Raw genomic sequence first — 10,797 nt, forward strand, 5'->3', positions numbered from 1 at the left:
TAATAATTAAATAGTAGATATCACAATTATAAAGCTATTTATGAGTAATTAATTAGTTATCATCAGGTTGCTACCTGCTAATTATAACATATATAAATTATAATATTAAGTTAATAAATAAGTTAATAAATTAGAGATAAAAGATTTTGTAACTTAAAAATGGTCTATTATATTCTTTAATAACCAGAATACAAATAATAAAAATATTGCATGTTTCCGCACATCGGACAATATATTTAGCAATATCAAAATTATTAAAAAATATAACATCTTTAAATATGCGTTTGATATAAATATTTTGTATGTTTTATTTATATTAATATACATTATATAAACATGTCAATTCGTATATATTCCAATTGCAAGATATTTTTATATTTAGTAAATATTAATTTCATAAATAATTTCTTGATATATAAAAATTCGACACTTGTTTATATACATTTTATGTACTTGGTCATTTATATTTATATTGTTTTTATCAACGACTGTTTTTTGTACATTAAATTGCACAATACTGAATAAAAAATATTAAGAACTTCACAAATTATTAAAACTTGTGTTTTTTTTTTATTAAAGAATACCTCTTTTCTACAAAATAATATTGCAGAATTAATTACCGATTAATCTTAAATTATACTAATATAAAATTTACCATAATTATACTAATTAAATGTAATATAAGTATATTCATCTTATTGTTAGTTTGTTGCAAGTTAGGATTTATACAAAGTAAAAAAATTTTTTTAAGTATATATTGCGAATGACATTTACATTTTATATATGCGAATTAAAAGAATTCTAAATAGCGTTGATTATATAGACATTAATATTACATAATTACATAAGTTTTTGGCAGCTAGATGTGCGTGAATATTATATCTGTTTTTGAATAGTTTATAATTTAGCATTTGTACACGATTTGATGAGTATCCAAAAATAAATAACTTTGTGCGACACTGACAGTCAATAAGATTGAGGTGAGTGGACAAATTTGTGTTCTACAAGAGAGAAAGAAAGAAAGAGAGAGAAGAATATCTCGTTTATATTTTTCAGAAGCCAATATTTGTCATTGTCGTGTCGTAAATAGAAGAAGATAGACTACAACGATTTAGAAGACAATCTGGTAAAAGCAACAAATTAATATTATAAAATTAATTATTAGCATCTTAGTATATTGCTTCATATGTCAAGTCTTTCGTTAGTATCTGGTTTTTTTACGATTATGTTATATTTGTCCTGAATTTGGGTACATTAAAATCACTAGTATAGATTTATCGCGATTTTTTGTACTATCGACTATGTGCTTCAGGTTTTAAAGACTCGCCGACATCGACATTTGCAATTTATATACTAGTTGTCATTTACATTAATTCTGTATGCAATATTTTGTTACCGCAGTTTCACATTACTGTCTATTATATTTAAATATTGTCAAACAAATACTATATTAAGATTGGTCAGAAAATAGAATTTATTATCTTTGTAGAATACAATCAAAATTTTAATTTATTTCACATTAATTAACAGTTCTTATTGTAATAATTGTTTGCAAAATTACTGAGCGGTAATCCTATTTTTGAATTATTGATTTATTCGCAAAAAAAATTTTGACTTTGTCGAGAACAAATAAGGAAACATTGAAATCTTTTTGCTATCATCTTTTATGGCTATTATATTTGTTATGCTCTCTTATCAAGCATCGATAACAAATATAAATATATTATCATTCGCTCACCTTGATTACATCTTGATTTTACACACATCTTAAAGAAAAGAAAGTGTATTATTAAAATTATTGAAATAACTTATTAAAATTATTATTAATTTTTAAATATGTATATACATATATTAAATCTTATAAATTTGTTATTACACGTAATATGGCAATTATCTACGCTCCAATCAAAAATTTATTACACATATGGCAAAATAATACACATTATTAATTAAAACGAGATTGTATTGTCCTTTTCACTTTAATGTTCTCGATCACTGTTTTTTTTTAACTATTTTTCGTATATTTTCGAATTTTATTGGAATTTAAGTAGGAAATCTCTAAATAAGTATTCATAACGTGTTTTACTAGATTAATACGAATCTTAAGGCAAACGTTTTGTTGGTTATATTCGTTGTAGCTAGTATTGCTAGTATTAAAACTGGTATTACTTTTATCCTATTTATATCAGGTAAAATATTATATATATATAATTTATATGGTAATATAAATTCTTAATAAATTAATTAATTCAACGATTAATTATTATAAAAAAAATTAATGCATCAATAACAAATTTTTTTTTAACAGTATGTTATTAATTTTATAACAAATTTTTGTAGAGATATTGAGACAAAAGAATGAGTAATTCTGATAAATTAATAACAATAGTTATCAATTTATGTATTGGATTATTAATAGGAATTATTTTTTAGTTTTTATAGTATTAAATGGTACCAATTAGTAAGACACATACTAAATTTGATTCAAGTAGTGATAGTCAGGACACTGAATGGAAAGATGATGTGAAAAGTGTGCTAATAGAACGTTCATTCTGGATGGATAATCAAGAAGAAGTAGTATATATATTATGTTTTCTTTTGGGGTGCGTGATACTTCATTTTATTGTTGTAAGGTAAACCAATATTTGATGTATCAATATACATAATTAACTAATACGCAGAGAAGCGTGTGCTAGTGATTGCACAACTGAACATCGATCGCTAACATGAAATATACTAATATGCATAGGAAATAACTCTATATACAATATATATATATATATATGCATAATTAATTTATATATAAATAATTCATAATTAAGAATTTACTTAGGGAAAAACTTATATTTTAGAGAAAATGAAGAAAGTTTTTATCATATTTATATATTATCTTTACTTTTACTAATTTTATAATTCAAAAGAAATAACTCTATATATACATATATACAAGAGAAATAACTGTATATATGTATATATATGTACGTACGTACGTGCGCATGTGCGTAGAAGAATAGTTATTTTGGTTTAAACTATTAATAACAACAAATTTATATTTTCTCGATGATAATAAAATTAAAACAATCTTTAATTTTTTAAATACAAAATGAAATACTAAATGAAAAATACTAAATGACGTGTTTTATCATAAAAATTCTGGAAAAGATTAAGATAAATTTAATATGTTTAATCTTATATTTCTCTTATTGTCATGATTATTACTTTTAATATAAAAAGAATTTTGTTCATTTTTTTATAAATATTGTCATTATCAGATACAATTTTGTACATTCTTTACCTATTTTTGATTATAACAGATGTGGTATTATACATGGCCATAACTTAATAATCCGATTTCCTTGGTTTTTTCGGTTTTTTTTCGACAATCGTGTTGAGCTAAATCCTGTCCCTAGAGACAATAATCGTCAGCAAATCCGTTATCGGAATAATAGAATTTATTGGAATAACGATGCATTGCAATACGTAAGCAAAATATAAACAGTAAAGTATACTCGCAGAGTTTACCTCAAATCGGTACATACTAGAAATAAGCATAATATAAGGATACAAATGAATTCCGATATAAATATAAGATGTTTCAAAAATAAATGGCCAAACTTTAAAAATATATACTATTTATTATACGGATAAGAAAAATTTGTATAAACATGATCTCAGAAACGCTTTCGCTTCAAATTATAAACACGTTTTGTTTACGATAGAGTTTGACAAGAACATTTTGTTAAAGAAAAGTGCTAAAAATAATTTCTTTTTCTTAGGAAACGTTTATCTCCTATCAATGTCTCTTCGATTGTCGAAGATGTTTAAAAATTCCTAGAATATTTCAGATTTTATAACACGAAGCAATAATATTCAATTTCAAAATTTCTTTTCAAATACCAATAAAATCGCAAAACAAGCATTAACAATAGCCTTCAGAAATCTCTAAATAAAAATCTAAAAATTTCAAATCGTTCGATTTAAATGGATAAATAAAAGAAATTCATTTCCAGCAATTCTTTTTTTACCTATTTTTGTCAGACTCTGTCGTAAAAGTGGTTATAATTTGGAAAGAAAGCTGTTTTGGATTTATATTTATATTACTTTTCAAACTTGATAGTAAATAGTATACGCTTCCAATCTTATTTTCTATATATCGTTATTAATTGTTTATGTATAGTTATTATTATATTAATAATATTAATAATATTAATATCTCCAATTTTGCAGCCATTAGAAGACGAACTTTAATTGGAAAAGATAATATTGATGTTTTGCACATTGCCGCGAAGATTCACTTGTCTGTGATAAATCTTAATAAGATCTCATAAATCTATTATGAAACCCGATTCTTAATTTCAAGTCGTTTAAACTACGCATAGTTATTATGCATAATTAGTTTTTAAGATAAAGTATTTTTTAATAAATATATAATGTATTAACGAATAGAAAAATTATTGCAAATATAAATAATTTTAACTTCAAATCAGTTTTTATATGAAATTTAAACCCATTAACATATAAATACAAATTTTAAAAATTTTAGCACATTAACACAACTAACTTTATACTTATTTAAAAAAAAATATTAATATATTTGAAAGTATGGTATACATCTATATATAAGTTTTTAGATAATATAAACTAGAATACGAAGTTAAATTTAAGAAGAGCAATATATTTGAATAATATGAATGTATATCAAATAAATAAATATATATATATTTTAATAATATAAAATAGTATTTGAAGTTAAAATTTAAGAGAATGAAATATTTACAAAAACATCATAAGCATTTCTACACATGTTATGTTTAGAATAAAATTATTTTTATATATATATTTACTACTAAAAGAAAATTATTTGTCACACTGGTTGATAATCGCTAATAAATTAAAAAATTAATATAATTTGAAGTGATTATATTTGCATGCGTTTTTCTTTTTAAAGCTCAAACATTTATGGTATAATATTTTAAACTTATTATAGATTACAAGCTTTATAATCTTTTTATAGGATTAATTATAATCGAAAATCTTTTTATGAAAATACCGTAGTCACAACGGTTTTGTTACAAATAACGATATTAGCACATAATTCGGGCTTTCAGGTTTGTAATTGTGCTTAAATATATCCAGTTTATATGTTATTTGTTTTTTAATATCGCAAAGTGATATTGATTATTAGTCAACTAATTTTAACTGTGATTCTTTTTGTGTAAACATTACATATATTATAGCAATTAATTGATATTAATAAAATAATTACTAATAATAGATTTCAGCTGTTACACGCAAATTATTACATACATTTTTTTAATGGAAATTAAAAGTGTATATTAATCATTGTACTTAAAATTAATTTACTTAAAATTACTAAAACTAATATTATTTCAAAATCAAAAATAAACTCTGTCTTTAATTTAGAACTAGATTATTAATCAATTAGTTTACTTATATAATGTAAAGCAAATTAATTAATTAAAACTTGTGCTTTTTTTATTAATAAATATCTTTTTTATAAAATAATACTGCAGAATTAATTACCGATTAACCTTGGATTATACCAATATAAAATATACTATAATTATACTAATTAAATGTAATATAAATATATTTGTCTTATTGTTAATCTGTTGCACGCAAGTTAAGATTTATACAAAGTAAAAAAATTTTTTTAAATATATATCGCGAATGACATTTACATTTTATAATTGCTAATTAAAAGAATCCTAAATAGCGTTGATTAGACATTAATATTATACATATAATTACATAAGTTTTTGGCAGTTAGATATGCGTGAATATTATATTTGTTTTTGAATAATTTATAATTTGGCATTTGTTTACAATTTGATAAGTGTCTAAAAATAAACAACTTTATGCGACATTGGCAGCCAATAAAATTCAGGCGAATGGACCAATTGACAAGAAAGTAAAAGAAAGAAAGAAAAGGAGAGAATATCTCGTTTATATTTTTCAGAAACCAATATTTGTCATTGTCGTGTCGTGAATAGAAGAAGTAAACTACAACGACTTGGATCACGATCTGGTAAAAGCAATAAATTAATATTATAAAATTAATTATTGGCTTGTTAATATATTCTTGTTAATATATCTTGTTAATATATTGTTTCACATGTCAAGTCTTTCGTTAATATCTTGCCTTTGCAATTATTTTAATATTTGTTTTAAATTTTGGCATATTAAAATCGCACCAGTATAGATTTATTGCGATTTTTTTGTGTACTGTCGACTTTATCCTTGAAGTTTTGAAGACTAGCCGACATCAACATTTGCAATTGGTATATTCTTTAATTGTCATTTACATTTTTGGAATATGCAATACTTTGTCATTGCGGTTTTATATTACTACTCTCTTTATTATGTTTAAATATTGTCGAACATATTCGTATACAAGTCAACACAAGTCAAGATTTGTCAAAGAATAAAATTAATTATCTTTGCAGAATATAATTAACGTTTTGATTTATGTCACATTAATTAACAGTTCTCATTGTAATAATTGTTTATAAGATTACTGAGTGTCAATCTTATCTTTTAATTATTGATTTATTCGCGAGAAAAATTCTAGCTTGATCAAGAACAAATAGGAAAATAATGAAAATTATTTCAATCCTAAACTCATAAGCATCGATAGAAATATAAACATTTTGTTCTTCGCGCAATTTCAGATATAATTAGAAAGAAAGTTTATATTAGTATTATTTTCAAATATTTTAATTCTTTTACTCTCTTTTAGCGATATGCTATTTTCTTAATAATTATGACAATTATCTACGTTATTAAACGTTAATTAAAAATTTATTATAATAATACCGGACAATAGTACATTTTATTAATTACAAGTACAACTTGTATATTTTTCTTTTCAATATCTTTGATTTTATAGTTTCTTTTACATATCTTTTTATATATCTTATTATTCTTATTATTTTTTCTTACTATCATATACCTCTCAATTCAACAATTGATCGTTAAATCTGTCTTCTCTATTTTGTTTAAACAATAAACCTAGTTTACTGATAATATATGTGTACGTACATGAATGTGTAAATCTTTACTATTAATTAGAAAACATTAATCTATTAGCAATAAATTTTTTTGTTAACAGAAATTATTTAATTTATGTGAGACGAAAAACAATAATGTTGATAAATTGATAACAATTATTAATAATTAATTAATTATCAATTATAAATTGGGATATTAACAAGAATTATTTTTTTTAGGTTTTATAGTATTATTACCATCAGTAATACACATACTAAATTCGATACGGAAAATATTGAAACAATAAATCGAAAGATAATAGAATAAATTTAATGATGAGATTAGACGGGGACTCTATTATAATCTGGATAAAAAATAAAATAATTGATATATTTATTCTAATTTTGACTATTTTATTTTTTGGCTTGTTAATTATTTATCTTGTCGGCAGGTAAATCAACATTTCCAATATTACTCTTTATACTTTTGTATTTAATTAATTTATACATACAAATCATTTATAGATCAACTCAAGTTTTAATTAAGAAGGAACTGTAAATATTGGATAAATTACAAGTTTTTAATTGCACTTAATATATTCTTACTTATTAATTTTATTACTGGAGAAATAAATTATTAGAAAGAGATATTGTAAATCTAATAATTCAGAGTAATTTAACAAATTTTTAATAAAAATTTATTAATATTAAAATATAAATATATTATTATATGAATAAACAAAATTATATAAACGTGTAATATATGCATATATGTATAATACATAATACATAAACACGTAATAACGTATGTGCGTAAATATATACATGAATGTATACAACGTACATGTATATTAATACAGTATAAGAGGAAGTTATTTTGATGTAAACAAACAATATTAATAATTGCAGGTTTCTTTCTTACTTTTTCGATATTACAATTAAAATAATTTGTAATTTTTAAAATGTAATATGTTATTTTATTATAAAAGTTCTGGAAATGATGAAGATATAAATATATCGTTTTGCATTTTATACTTACCTTATTGCAATATGTAATAATTACTAATTATTATGATAATCTTGTACAGTTAGTTATATTGTCATTATTGTAATTTTATGATTTTTGTGATTTTTATGATTTGTGATTGTAACAGGAACGTTTTTATTGAAGGATTTTTCAAAATCTTATTAAATTGGATCCATGGCATTCGTTAAATCTTTATATTGCCTAGAAACATTCGCAAAGTTCATGGTTAGCGAGATAATAGAATTCCCGTGAAGACGTATTTTCAGTGCATCATGTAAGTATAAAATATGGAAATTATACACAGAATTTATTTTAAATTGTAGAATTGTGTAGAATTGAAACATTTTTTGAAAATTTACTAAAAAAGAAAACATAATATAAGCATACAAACAAATACAAATATAATCATACAGGAAAGAGAAAAAGCAAATAATAACAAAGATTTTTGTTTTTTAGGATGAATAAATAGAAAGAATCTCTACTATTCCATAAAATAATTTTTTTTTACTAAAAAATCTCTAGAGAAAATCTCGGAAATATGTGAATTTACTAATATAATGAAAATGTATGGACTAACTAAATTACGAATAAGCCTAACAAAACGAATGATGAGTGATTTGGGATTTAGAACATATAATACAAGAGTAAAAGGTAAAAGATTAATCTTTTTAAAACTAAATTAAATGTAGAGTAATCCCTCTTATACAGAAATGAAGAGAAAAGAATATAAGACAAAATTAATGAAAAAAAAATATATAAGAAATATAAGTATTGAAAAATAGATCTCTTTCTCTCTCTTTCTCTTTCTCCCAAAAATGTTACATGTTGCATTTAAGCATAAATTTGTTGAGGTAGACATGTGTGCACAGTCTGTAACTAGATTAGAAAAAATTTCTTTGTTTGACATCACTGCATTAGATTTGAATATTTCAAACCAGAAACTGAGATTGAAAGTAATTTTTGGATGAACGTCGTTTCTCGCTTGAGTTATGAACGAATGAGTAATTATACATGTAGATTGTTAATATAATTTAATGTATGTATTTTTAAATTTGTTTTGTAGTTTGAATTATTATATGTGTATTTTAATTTATTTTATAACACAAATTCGATTGAAAAATATAATAGAACGATTGAATGCCGTATACGTTATGTAAAAATCAATAAAAATAATTTTATTTTTGAAATAATGAATTTAGATCTCAATTATAACTAACTTATTGTTCTCAATTTTAACATGTTGATTTCTCATTTTATCTATTACATATATACTTGTTATCGACATATCGGTAATTATGTACATTAACGAGGATCTTAATATATGTTAGAGAAATGCGTGGGTATTGATTAACTTTTCGCTTACTTTTTAATCGGCGGTACTTATTGGTATAGTTTTTAAGATATTTACATAAATGATAAAAATACAAAACGTGAGAGGCTTTATATGGCAATTCTTCATATCAAATGAGATTTATTTGGCGCTTTTAATGCAAAGCGAAATATAACAAAATATAATTATACGATAGGCTTGTAACTTTTACAAGATTCATCTCCCATCGCCCAGTGTTTTCCATGCAAAACGATAATAGCAAGATCTCACTTCGTAAAACGTTGCAAACTTACTGTATGTGAAACTTCGCAATTATGGATTTCGTTTCTCGTATCAAAAGCATCGGGCGATGTAAAATGGACCTCTCTTCTCGCGGAAAGTTACAAACTCACGTGAGAACTGTACTATTATAGATCTCGTTTCACATCGAAAGCATTAGTCGATATGAAGTAAATTTTGCTTCGCGTGGAAAGTTGCAAACCCATGTAGAATCGTGTAATTATAGATTTCGTTTCGCACTAAAAGACACTAATGAATCGGAGGTGAATCTCATTTCACGGAAAGCTGCAAATTAATTTCGAGCCTCTCTTCTACGTGCACACATTTACATGAACAATTAAGTACATAAATATCTCAAAAATTTTACAAGACCGACAATTTAAAAAAACATAAATATAATAATCATTATCAAAAATTAATAATAACAAATTAATATTAATATTAATCATTTTTATCTTTACAATATATATATATATATATCAAGTTCAAAGGCATCAGAGATGTGTTTGTTAATAAATAATGCATAATCACAGATATTTTCAAAATTCCAAAAATTTTTTTTGTTTCCCGTTATTGTAGAATAAAACTAAACTTCAACTTCTTACCTTTTTTTATTTTGTTCTTCTTTGCCTCATTCAGAAAAACTGTCGCAGCTCCTCATAATTGCTTGAAACTATAATTAATTTTATTCTACTTTCTCTCATTATCTTGTTTATGTTATCATTAACGAGGAAAAGTTGCGAAACCATATGATAAAATTACTTATCTTTATATTCTTTTTCTCAATATTAACATATACAAATAATTTTTTTTTCATTGTCTTTTTCATATCCAGCTATTTTTCGATTGATACTTTTTGCTAAGTATGCTTTTTCTAAATTTTTATTATAATTTGAACAAAGTCAACTTTTTTAACAGCTTTAATTGCTTGCAACTTTTGATAAAATTACAATTTTTTTAAACAAAACGACTAAATAACTTACTTATTTCTGAATAGAAAAAAAGATATAATTAATATAAAAGATAAAAGATAATAATCGTACAAATGGTTTCCGAGAAAAAATGCATAAGATCAAAAATCATGATTTTATAGAAAAGCGTTTCCAAGAATGAAGTTCGGTAAGACATCTCAAATATAATATATATATATA

The 10,797-nt window shown here is 23.1% G+C and overlaps 2 long non-coding RNA genes across 2 annotated transcripts; both read left to right on the forward strand.

Annotated features, from left to right (window-relative positions):
* The first annotated feature begins 1,072 nt into the window (after positions 1-1,072).
* LOC115245572 lies at positions 1,073-4,727 on the forward strand. The gene is made up of 4 exons (XR_003885561.1): positions 1,073-1,126; positions 2,434-2,633; positions 3,315-3,480; positions 4,228-4,727. It is a non-coding gene; the product is annotated as an uncharacterized LOC115245572 (long non-coding RNA).
* A 2,707-nt stretch (positions 4,728-7,434) lies between these two features.
* On the forward strand, positions 7,435-9,097 carry LOC115245213. The gene is made up of 3 exons (XR_003885497.1): positions 7,435-7,462; positions 8,165-8,311; positions 8,494-9,097. It is a non-coding gene; the product is annotated as an uncharacterized LOC115245213 (long non-coding RNA).
* The last annotated feature ends 1,700 nt before the right edge of the window (positions 9,098-10,797 follow it).

This window comes from Formica exsecta, unplaced genomic scaffold (assembly GCF_003651465.1).
Source record: "Formica exsecta isolate Colony F162 unplaced genomic scaffold, ASM365146v1 scaffold122, whole genome shotgun sequence".
NCBI classification, from domain to species: Eukaryota; Metazoa; Arthropoda; class Insecta; order Hymenoptera; family Formicidae; genus Formica; species Formica exsecta.